The 11,934-nt window shown below is 41.8% G+C and overlaps 1 long non-coding RNA gene across 3 annotated transcripts; it reads right to left on the bottom strand.

The window, feature by feature from the left end:
* Positions 1 to 337: 337 nt before the first annotated feature.
* LOC110346483 (uncharacterized) lies at positions 338 to 10,528 on the bottom strand. 3 transcript variants are annotated; one of them, XR_015445365.1, is made up of 4 exons: positions 10,349 to 10,528; positions 8,105 to 8,300; positions 4,711 to 4,851; positions 338 to 2,203 (listed from the first exon to the last, which is right to left on the bottom strand). It is a non-coding gene; the product is annotated as an uncharacterized LOC110346483 (long non-coding RNA). The 3 variants fall into 3 exon arrangements; XR_002390567.2 differs by lacking the exon at positions 8,105 to 8,300 and having other exon boundaries at positions 10,349 to 10,516; XR_015445366.1 differs by lacking the exons at positions 8,105 to 8,300; positions 10,349 to 10,528 and adding an exon at positions 6,242 to 8,085.
* Between the last annotated feature and the right edge of the window lie 1,406 nt (positions 10,529 to 11,934).

Here is an 11,934-nt window from a genome sequence, read left to right as displayed (position 1 = left end):
GATATTAGAATAGGAAACTTCCCAAAGACCCTGCCTATAAACACCATAAGTGGATTAATTTTTCATCCTGTTAAAACCATTAACATCTGACTTTGGGAATTAAACTACTGCATGAGTTCAGGGAAAGGGCAAACCATATTTAGAATAAGCAGCACATGGGAGGCAGTTGAGAGGAAGGGGAAGTAAGGATCAAGATGTGATATGTATGTGCACAAATTCCCCAGGATGAATATGTTTATTGTGTATCACAAATATATACTAATAAAATAAAATTTAAAAAATAAAAATAAATCATAGTACACACACAGAGGGAGAGGTGAGGTGAAAATGGAGCCAGAGATTGGCTCAATGGGATCCCACTCCAAGGAAGGCTGGTGCACCAATAATCAGAGAGGGAGTAGCCATGCCACATCTTCAGGTCAGCCCAGAGAAACTGACGTTGGACAGTGAAAGAGAAATTCCTGTTGTTAATAAGCCACTCGGTTTGTGGCTATTTGTTATGATAGTCACAGGAAATAAATACAAGAAACAAAGACAATGATATATTCCTATAAGGCCTATTGCATGCTAGGCACTATTTTAAGGTCCCCACATACATTAATTCATTTAATCTGAATGACCACAAGTGAGCAGATATTTCTGGCATCCTCATCTTGTATAGGTCATCTGACGGAGGTCACAAGTGCTAGTAAATGACACAGGTGATATTTAAGACTCCGGAATCCTTGTGCTTTATGTCCAGGTGACACTGTCCTTGGACAGCAAGCAGCTGTGTATATGAAGGGGATGTTCATGCAGCTTGATGAGTGAAACAGCTAGCCGCAAGATGAGGCTAGAAAGTAAGCTGGAGGCAGGACTCCTTAGCAGCCAAGCATGCCGGTGCATGTCAGAATCACCCAGACTGCACAGCCTGCCCTCTGCCTCAGGTTCAGTGGGCCTGGGGTGGGGCCTGACACCAATGAGCCCTCATCTGACAACCACAGTTTGAAAAGCATTCTTCCAGGCTCTGAGGACCCATTCAAGTTTCAAGCAGAGAAGTGACAAGGTTCTAATCATGTTTTAGAAATGACCTAAAGGTGAGATGGGATACAACAAAAGCAAAATTCAATATTTAAAATAGAGAGAAGCCTAGCTATTCTAAGAAGGAAGTGACGAGTAGCACAGGCATAATCAGCTTGTGGACACGCAGAGTCTGAAGCTTTAGGTGAATTGCTGAATCTCTCCAACCCTCGGTTGTCTCATTTGTAGTTGAAACAGAATCATGAGGATGAATTAGCTAAACGGAGTGACACTTGCCAGATTGTCACCTATGGCATGAGAGACATTTGCATACTTAGCATTGCTACAGGGAGGACAGGCCAGGGCCCAGCCTCCGGGACAGGATCCAGGAAGCTCCAAGGCTCTCCACACGTCTGTTACAACATAACTACATTTGAAGGAATATACTCAACTTAGTTTCATTTACCAAACACAGTTTAAACCAAAACTTTGTGTGTAGGTTAACTTTTAAGCAGAAAAAACCCTCAAGGACATAAAAAATCTTAAATGCTGAAAAAAGCAAGAACCCCGAACATTTTACTTTTAGTTTATATTAGAAAAACAATGTGTGTTGCATTGCAAAAGCTTGAAAGTTTGAGCAGGAAAACATTTCTGTACTGTTGTAAGCCCAGCTTGACCTGATAGTGTGGCCCCGGAGAGCTGCAGTCCGTGAACCCCTGCAAGACGGATGCAGAGCTATGTGACCTCGTTAATACTGTGCATGGTTCTCAGTCTGTGTCCTCTAAGATGCAGCCCAGTTCTCTCAATCTGACTTCACCATCAATCTGAGGGACATTTTGAAAAATTCTGATGAGATCATTTTTATACACACCCAGTTCTAAAATTACATGGTTTTAAGCAAGTATTTTTCCTGAATTAAGTGAATTAGACTGATTTTTACCAGATTTATTAATTCAGGCATTGAATAATGAGTCTGGTCTTTCATGTCACTGGAAATATTTTCTACGTTAGGCCATTAATCTTGATCACATTTCAATGAGACAGGGAAAAAGTAGGTCACATCCTCCTTAAGTTCCAGACGCAGAACAAGGCACTGAAAGTCTACACCCAAGGTCACCGAGGAAATCTGTTTCAGAGCAGTCACCAGATTCTGAGCCTCCTGAGTTCTCTTCCCCAGAGGTCTTTCTGTTAGATTTCGCTGATGCTGTTACAAAAGAGAATTCAATGAACTAATCAGGTTCCAGACATCTAGTCAACAAGCGTATTAACAGCCTCAGCAAACAGTTATGTTAGGAAAACGTGCCAGAGGATTATCAGCCTTTGTGTTGTTGTTTGCCAATATTCTAAACAAAAGATTTCATGATTATTCTACTTAAACGACATTAAGAGTCATGTTCCTTAAGAGACAATAAACATATTTTCATATAGTTATTGGCCATTTTACTATGTTTTATGAGTTGCCTATTCCAATCCTTTGCTGTTTTTTCTATTTTTTTTCATATTAAGGATATTGGTTCTTTATTATATTTTTTGAAAGTTTTTCTTCCTAATCTATTGCTGATAGAAATGGATCACGATCTTTGCCCGTAAAGATAAATGAGGCATTCATAGGTAAATGGATGCAACTTGAGAACATAATGTTAAGTGAAATAAGTCAGACACACAAGTTCAAATATCACATGATTTCTCTTACATGACAAACACTATATATGTGCACGTATATACATATATATGTATGTGTATATATGTATATCTATTATTTATGTATACATATATATGTATATACAAATAAAGAGCAAAATAGCAGAAAGATAAATTGGAAATAGGGAGAAGTTCAAATACTTCCCCAAATTATATATTCTGTTGTTTAAAAATATTTCAATGCATACTGATTTGTTTCATTTATACTAACAGTTTATCTTAGTTCATTGAAAAGAAAGTTTGTGTCATTACCTGTTTCTGTTTTGTAAAAATCTTTTTGGTTTATGTCTTGTACTCTGAGTAACTACTTTGAAGATAAAAATATAAGTGCATTAACTATTGTTATTCTCTGATTATTCGGTTACAAAGATTTGTTTTCTATTTTATGAAAATAAAAAACAATATTTGATGTGTAGAGACAATGTATTTTGTCCATTGTCCATGATCTTCATGAGTCTTACCTATAAAAAAGAAGGGAAAGCTTGCTAAATGTCAAATCAATTTACGCTCAGTCTGATTTAACAGTTTAAATGGCGCTTTAGGGAGTGCTCACTGTTGGGGCAGTGGTTGAGTCTCCTCTGCTGCGCACACAGGCACACTCAGGCACACCCCCTGCCCACCATCTCTGCCTTCACTCCTACCTCTCCAGCATGGGGCTGGTGAGTGGGAGGAGGTGGGGGAGTGCGCACAGCGGATGGAGTGCAGGGGTTGTGGGGGTGTGGCATGCTCTGAGGAATGGATGGGCTGGCGTTCTTGGGATGACAGCCCCATCCAAGCCACATGTGTCTGTCAGTGTCTTCTGCTGGCATCTGCAGCTGGAAATGCCAAATGAACCCTTTCTCATGGTGGTCATCGAAACTCTGCACCCCACTGCCTTGACACTCTAATTTCTGGCCCTCTGTGGAGTAGTCTATAGGTGACTTATGAAGAGGGATAGAAATTGAGATTAAATCGAACCAGAGATAGAGATGAACTTCCTCCTGTGAAGCCAAGGGCTGGGCCTGACTGGAGACTCAGGTTCTCAATCTGGACCTGAAGGCATTCTCCTCAAAGGCTGCCTTTCATTGACTTCAACCCCTCAGGACCTATGTTTCCATGAATGTCTCAGAGAATGTTGGGCTATAGCACATTTTCCTCCTTAGCCTCAGGCTGGACTTCAGCCCTATGGATCCCAGAACTGAGTCCTGGGAGAAGACCTCTGAGTCTCTGACACTCTGGCACTGTGGAGCTTGGAGTCCCTCTCTACAAGCTCTAGGTAGAATTGGGAGAGTGTGGGCACAGCCACTTGCTGGAGATGACACACACCCTAAGCCACCCTCCCCTGTGCAGTGTGCCTCTGCCTTTGCAGATGGCCCAGATGGCCTCTTCCTGTGAAGTAGAGGCTGGTACCATCCCTTCTGATCTCTCTTCAAACACCTGCTCGTCCCAAATCAAGCTTTTCTCTTGAACCCAAATGTTCAGTCCAGCCCCTACTAATCTGGTAGTGACCCTATCACATGCACTAAGCTCCAGTAAAAATATATCCTTCTTTAAAATTAAGGTAAAAATAGATCTTACTTTCAAACTAGAATAAAAATAAACTCTGATAAAAATATTTAAAAGCAGTCTTTCTATTGCCCACATTTTGTGAAAGACACAGAGCAAGTGTGTAGACACTGTCTGCAACAAATAAATCCCTGAGCTCCAGTCATGGTAGCTATGCACGCTTGCATACATCTGAACACATGTTCTCTAATGCAATGCTTAAGGCAACTGTGAGGTGGATAGGATCGGTCATATTTTATAGATGAGAAAACTAAATTCAGATTTCCTCAGGGAGCTGATAAGCAATGAAACGGAGATTTGGGCTTCTGACCCACTCCAGTGAATTTTCTCCTTGCCAAAGATTCTGAGCAATGTGAGTAAACTTCCTGTGAGGCAAAATGTGAGCAGTAGAGGAAAAGGAGACCACAGAGGAATTCTTTCCCCTTCCTCCCTCAAAAAGCCTGTGCTGAGGTCTGACTTCCTCACCTGGTCTCTCTAGGCGTGGCCACCTGGGCCACTGTGAGTCCGCTGGGGGAATGGGTTGTCTCCAAGGGTCTCCGTGTGCGATGCTTCCCATCCTCCACTGCTTCCCACCGCTGCCCTTCGTCCTGCTGCCTAGGATTGATCCTCCCAATTAAGCATAAGAAGTTGTTATTTTACATTCTGTTTGTGAGAAATCTGGGCATAGACGGGTTGGTTTTTAAAACTGGTTTCAAGAACTGATGGTGGCAACCATAGTAATTAAAATTATGGTGTATACCTTATTAACTAGCCTGGAAATCATATATTTAGAAGAGTTAGCATCTTGGTTGTTTCTAGATAGTAAGACTTTGGATATTTTCTTCATTATGCATTTATTGTTGTGCTTTCTCCAACAAATATGCATCATATTTATAAACAGAATAGGTTTGCATAGGGTGCAAACATCTTTTACTCTGAAATGTTGCCAAGTTTTCAGCATTATATAATTTATTCTAGTCAGTGAATATTAATGAATAAATATCTTAGTGATGCTATGTCTACATGGAAATGGATTCTCACATATGTAAATAGATATATACAGTATGTATAAAGCACACGAATCATTTTGAGGGGAGATTTTATCAAACACATTTTTTTATTAGACTTTCAATTGAAAACTGCCTTACTCAGCTTCCTGTTTCAGAAATGCCATGTCATAATTGCCTCCTCACAGAGAACAACAGTGCCTTTATTGACTCAAAGATTTTTGGCTTGCAGCCTTGCAGGCACAGCTCACTGCACTATTTATAACTGTCCATACTATTTGGTCATAAAAGGATGGTGTCTGGGGTTACTTTAATCAGTTCCCCAAAGAATGCAATAATAAATTCTGTAGCTAAAGTTAGAAATGCTACTTGATCATTTGCATGCAGAGATGTTTTTCCATTTAAGGGACATTTGCTTATTTGAATAAGCAACTTCAAGCATGCAGTCCAAATGGAAAGATGCAGAACCACATAAAGACACACTGAAATTAAAGCTGCTGCCACATTCCAGATCCCAGGGACTTAGGGAATAGATCAGTCATCACTGCTCAAGAAGATACATTATCGAGGCCAGCTCCTTTTTACTCTTTTTTTTTTTTCCTTCAGTACCAGGGATTGAACTCAGGATCTTGCACTTGTGATCCAGACACAGTGCCACTGAGCTAAAGAATGATTATTAAAATCAATAACTGAGTTCAAAGACATCATGCTCAAACACACACAGTACTTCCCATGCCTGGTGACATTACATACTCAAAGGAGCATGACAATTGCCATTATTCCAAGCCTGGCAATGAAATGGCTGGTGCCCCTCTGCCTTCTCTGACTGCTTCTGGAGCTTCTCCCACATCTTCTTGCAGTACCTAAGTTCTCTGATACCCGGGGCACTTCATGCCTGCCCTGTATCACCAGTTCCCTCCAGCCTTGTGCCCCAACCTCTGCCTTTTGCCCAGTAGTGACAACACCAAGAAAATTCCATGCATCTCTTCCTGGTCTTCCCCAGTCCTTACCCTGTGATGAGACTCAACCTTCCTGTGAGCTCTGTGATACATCCTTCCTCTTGTCTTTCCTGACACAGTCCAGTCCCTTCCAATAATATTCTGCTGCCCTCTTCAGAAAAAGAAAACTTTTTCCATAAGCATCACTTATGTACACTTTTGTAAGCCCACAAGCAAAGATTTGTCCTTATTTTGCTTATTTGCACCTGGAGCTGGTAGACAGTGCTCTTCTTCTACTTTTCTTCCCAGCCTCCCATCTTCACCATTTTACAGTAAGCTCGGGTCATTTGTGCATGGATAGACAAGCAGCACCTTCCAAACCTCTTGGAGTCAGTCACATACCAGGTTGTGGAAATTTAACGTCCAGAAGCAGAGGCCTTCTGGGAAGAGGGGTGACATGGGTCAGATACCCACCAAATCAAGCCCATATATGAGGACACTGATCTGTCCTGGCCGGGGTGAAGGGTCTGCTCTTGGGAGGGCTCCTGAAGCAAGTCACATTCACGCTGCCATTTGAATGAAGTTTTAGGCAAATAACAGAAAGTCATGTTCCAAGCAGAAGGAAGAGTATCCGTCAATTCCATGACATGCTTAGTGAACGAGAAAGCAGGTTAGTGTACCAGAGCAAAAGAACTTCGCAAAGCTAAGGAAGTGCTGAAAGTCTATGGATCTGGGCTGGGAGGTTAGGGACAAGCTGTCTATCCCCTTCTCATTTTCTCAGGAGTCTTAGACTTGGTGCTGTTTGTCAAAACGTGTTCCCGATTTCTCTCTCCCAAGATATCCAAGAGCCTTTGCTAAGCAGAAAGCCCAGTGTCCCAGGCAGCCAGCAAGTGAGCACATGATGAGCCTTGTGTGCTATTGTTTTCTGTGCCTGGGAAAGATCCCTGCCAGGGGATAGGGCAGAATTCCAGGTTGGCAGGGGTAAAAAGCTATTGCTCCTCCCAGGTGAAAGGGAGCTGAGACGAAAGTAGTTTCTAGAACTGGAGTAGATCAACTGTAGGGAGAGGGCACACAATAAGAGTCAAGGCCCTTGATAAAGGGTGGTGTGGATCTGTAGGGACCCCTCAGGAGAAGAAAGAGCCCACCTTCTCTTTCCTCCTATTCACTGACCTCTTGCTAGAACACACTCAAAGATCAGAGGGTAAGGATGCCCACATGGCTCACTCTCCTGAGGCAAGGGACAGATGGAGCAGGCAGGAGAGTGCACCAGGTGAGCATGGCAGGAGTATAACAGCATGGTGCCTAGCTTCACATAGTAGGGTAGGAATGCTGCTTAGAAGGTATTCGGAGAAAGACATTGATGCGAAATATTAGATGGCATGTGCTATTTGTGTAGATCGAAACTTCTAGACTATAGACATTAAAGAGAGGAAAGTTAACTGTAGGCAGGAGTTAGGCAGAAAAAGCTTCACAAAGGCAGAGGGGCCTTCAAATAGGAATGTAGTCATATTACAAAAGGAAAGCATTCTAGGTAAGAAGGTTAGCACAAGCAAGGACACTGTGATATGCCATCCTTCCTTTCTTAATCCATTCAGCAATCATTAGACAAACCATTCATATAAAGACAAATAACCAGCAATTTCAAAGATAAACTAAAAGATAGAATCATGCTCCCTGCTTTTATGTAACTATCTTAGAAAGAACTGCAATCTTCTAACCCAGGGCCTACTCTGTAATAAGACTTAAATATTTATGAAAAAAACCTAGACTCACATGTAAATGTTGTTGTCTTTGTTTGTTGTGCTTATTTTTTTCAATTCTGGGAATTGAACCCAGGATCCTATACAAGCTAGACAAGTTCTCTATCACTGACCCAAACACTCAGCCCCATCATCCATTTTTAATATTTTCTATCCAGTTCATCCATATTCTTACATCTTTCCTGAGATTGTTTTCCATCAGTTGCTTTCACACCCAGGAGCAGGAGCAGCATTGGGACTTCACTGGGAGCAGCAACCAGAACTCTAGCCAAGGTGTAAATGGTGATGAAATGATCTTAAGCAGAGCCATTTCTGCTTAAAGATCATGGCTTGAATCCACTAAATACCACTGGCATTTGAGGTACTAAGCCCTGGGAACAAACAGTGACAGTAACTTAGTAATTCCAGACAACTGGAGCTAAGTATAGACAAACAGAATCACAAACCTCTTCCTGCTCCCCACCCCAAGCAGCTTCAGTTTCACATCCATCCTAAACCCAAGGCCATGTCCAAAGAACATTGCACAGTATGTCTTTGGCCCTCAATGTCCAGTTGCCCTCTTCTTTGTTTCTCCATTAGTCACTCTTTCCCTGATCAACTGTCTGTTTCTCTAGATGTAGTCTTTCTTTAGAGAGCCATGGGCTTGCCTCAGGGTGGGTGAACATTTTCTTTACCCACATGGAGACAGCTAATCACTGCTAGAGGAAGCCATTCAATTGAGCAGACTGGTTTCTGCTATAGACTGTCTGTGGCCCTCGGCACCATCACAATTCATGTGTTGAGGTCCTAACCCCCAAGGTGATGATATGGAGGGGTAAGGCCCATGGAAAATAATGAGGCCTGTAGAGGGGGATTCGTGCCCTTATAAAAGAGATCCCAGAGAACTCCCTCACCCCTTGGGCCATGTGAGGAGACAGTGGGAAGACGGTTGTCTATGAACCAGAAAGCAAGGCTCATCAGACACCAAATCTGCTGCCACCTTGCTCTTGGACTTCCAGCCTCCTGAACTGAGAGAAATAAATGGTTGTTTAAGCTATCAGTCTCTGATATTTTTGCTGTAGCAACCCAGACGAAATGAGAATGTTTCTTTGTATTTATCATAATCCTGTACCTCAACAGGAAAATAGAAGACCTATCTTCTCACCATGAAATGTTTACCTACCTGCCTATATGTTTGTTCACTGCCTTCCATAGTGAACTATTATAAGAGAACACTGCAGACAGGGTAACAGAAAATGTAGAAAAGTGTTTCTCATGGTTTAGAGGCTATGAAGTCTAAGATCAAGGTCTGGTGAGGGCTGGATTTTTGCTTCCAAGACAGTGCTTTCCATGCTGTGCCCCCTTGGGGGAAGAATGCTGTGTCCTGCATGGCAGAAGATACAAAGGCAGGAGGACCAAACTCCCTCTGTCAAGCCCTCTATAATGGCATTAATCCACTTCTAAGGACCCAGCCCTCATAACCTAAGCACCTCCCAAAAGGGTCTACTTTTCAACACTGTGAGACTGGAGAGAAGCTTCTAACACACGAATTTTGTGTTAGATACATTTAAACTAACATTCACCATTTCCCTTCATACCATTTCGACATAGAATTATATCCTCATAGACTTAGACTACCAAAGTTCAAAGCCCAGTCCTACTATTTTGTAACCCAATCTTGATCAAGTCTGTTAGCCTACTTGGCCTCAGTTTCCTCAAAAGTAAAATGGGACAATGTATGACTTTTACATTTCCTTCAGATGTGGTATAAAAGACATACATTATCCTTGTCAGTGGCTTATTGTTAAAGTTCTTCTCTGGACCTTAGATATTTCACTCTTAAAAACAAACTTAACATATTTTCCCAAGTATTGTTTAAGAAAGAGTACATGAGGTGTGTGTGGATTTTTTCCCCCTCTCCTGAGGACCAAACCAAAGGTGTTCTACTCAGCTACATGTGCAATCATAACATTCAATATATTTCTATCACATATTGATCTATTTACTTGTGTATCATTGTATATGTGAATGTATATATACTTTTGACACAGGATCTAGCTGAGTTGACCAAGCAGGCCCAAAACTTTTTTTTGCTTTTTAAATTTATTTCTCTTTTATTTTAATATAGTGCAAGTATATATTAATAAAGAAAATATAAAACCTGAAAAAAAAAGGAAAATGGGAATAATCCTACAACCTATGTCACAGGTTTGTTGAAAGCTGATTAAAGAAAGCCAGTGCCCATTACAGTGATCAGCAAAGCAAGCTCTGTGTTTATTTACCTACTAGACAGGAAAATATGCACAGTGAAAAGGTGTATGGAGGAAGAATAGGGGAGTTATGCAAATAAATAAAGAAGCAGATTGTTGGGGACCAGGCTATGTGAGGAATTACTGAGGGCCAGATTGTGTCCCATGGTCCCAAAGCTGATGTGACCTACCTTGGGAAACAGAAAAGCTCATGGAAAGCGACGTATTTTCTGGTTGTGTGTGGGAATGCTTCTAATCACAGTATTCTCATGGCAGGATAATATCTGCTGAAGGAAATGTAAAGAATGCTAGTTCCAGGGCCAGGGATCTAGCTCAGTGGTTCTGCCTGCCTCTCAAGTGCAAAGTCCCGAGTTTGACCCCAGTACCAAAAAAAAAAAAAAGAGTGCTAGTTCCTTATTAACTCTGGCAGGATCTGGGTATAGGGAAGAACCTGGCCCCTTTTCACACAGTCTCCTTGTAAAAGTTTAACCTGTTCCTTATTTTTCCAAATATCTTTTCAACTGTTATTGTTCTACAAATGACACACAACTCCTTCCCCCTATGATTTTTGCTGGCTAGTAAAAGTGTGTCAACCTTGGAGTTTCTTGAGTCTGTCCATTAGATGCAGGCTTCTCCCGGTCCCCTTGCACCTTGAATATTGTCTCTGTTTCTCTTTATTCCCCATCATTCCCCCCTCACAGGTAACCAAGGGTCTGATCAGCCCCAGCAGTAGGTAGGGTGCACCAGGAAATGATAATCAAGAATAAGAAGTCTGCACTCTGGATAGGGAAGTGAGTTTGTATAAGCCCTGCTTTCCACTGGGCAGGAATGAGCCTTCAGCTAGATATAGTGAGGGTTTGCGACACAGGTTCACTCAGGTCACCCATTTTCAGCTTCAGCTGTTTAGAACCAGTTATGGTGAAACACAGCATTATGCTCCAGTGTTTCCTAACAAGTGATGTTGTAAGAGGGAAAGTGCCCTTACTCAGATGATTAAATTACTTAATCTGTGCAAAGTGCTGAAAACACTGACTGGCATATAATAATGCCTCAATAAATGTCAGCTTTTCTTATTTATTATTAATATGTGCTGGCTCCTGTGCTCTCTCACCATCTCAGGGATTTTGTTTCTGGATTTTCAGCTTTAACCCTCTCTGCTGGATGATACTCGTTGTTATTGAAATATATTCTAGAATTTCCATATAAAAGCCTTTTCTTGTACTCAGTGAAGATAAAGGTGGGATGCTAATGTCAACGGTGAGAAGATAGATTTATTGTATAAGTGAGGAATTGTGCTAGCTATCTAAAAATAAAGCTAAAGTTATATAGACACCTTCCACTCTAGCTCAGTGGTTCCAGTGCCTGCTGCGCAAGCGCAAGGTCCCAGGTTCAATCCCTGGTACTAAAACAACAAACACCTTCCACTCTACACCAGGAAAATCTGCAATTGGATCCAAGATGTCAGTGTAAATAATGGAATTATAACTTGAGTGTGTCCTGGAGGACTGGTGTGCTGGAGGATTGGTCTCAGTGTAGCAAAGGGAAAAGGTGGTGGCATCTGTAAGAGGTGCAGCTTAGTAGGAAGTATTGGGTCACTGGGGATATTACTCTTGGGGGAGCTAATGCTGGCCTCAGAATGAATCCTCAAAAAAATGAAAAAGAGCAAGAACAGCCACTTTCTGCTCTCTGGCTTCCCATCTCACTCTGTGATCTTGCCCTTTCATACACATCCCACAGGGATACTGTCTGCCATGTTAGAAGGCAGCTGAGGAGGCCC

The sequence above is a fragment of the Heterocephalus glaber genome, unplaced genomic scaffold (assembly GCF_053883595.1).
Source record: "Heterocephalus glaber isolate CG9 unplaced genomic scaffold, H.glaber_assembly_v1.0 deba00001610, whole genome shotgun sequence".
Taxonomy (NCBI): Eukaryota; Metazoa; Chordata; class Mammalia; order Rodentia; family Bathyergidae; genus Heterocephalus; species Heterocephalus glaber.
This window is presented reverse-complemented; position numbering and strand designations above follow the sequence as displayed.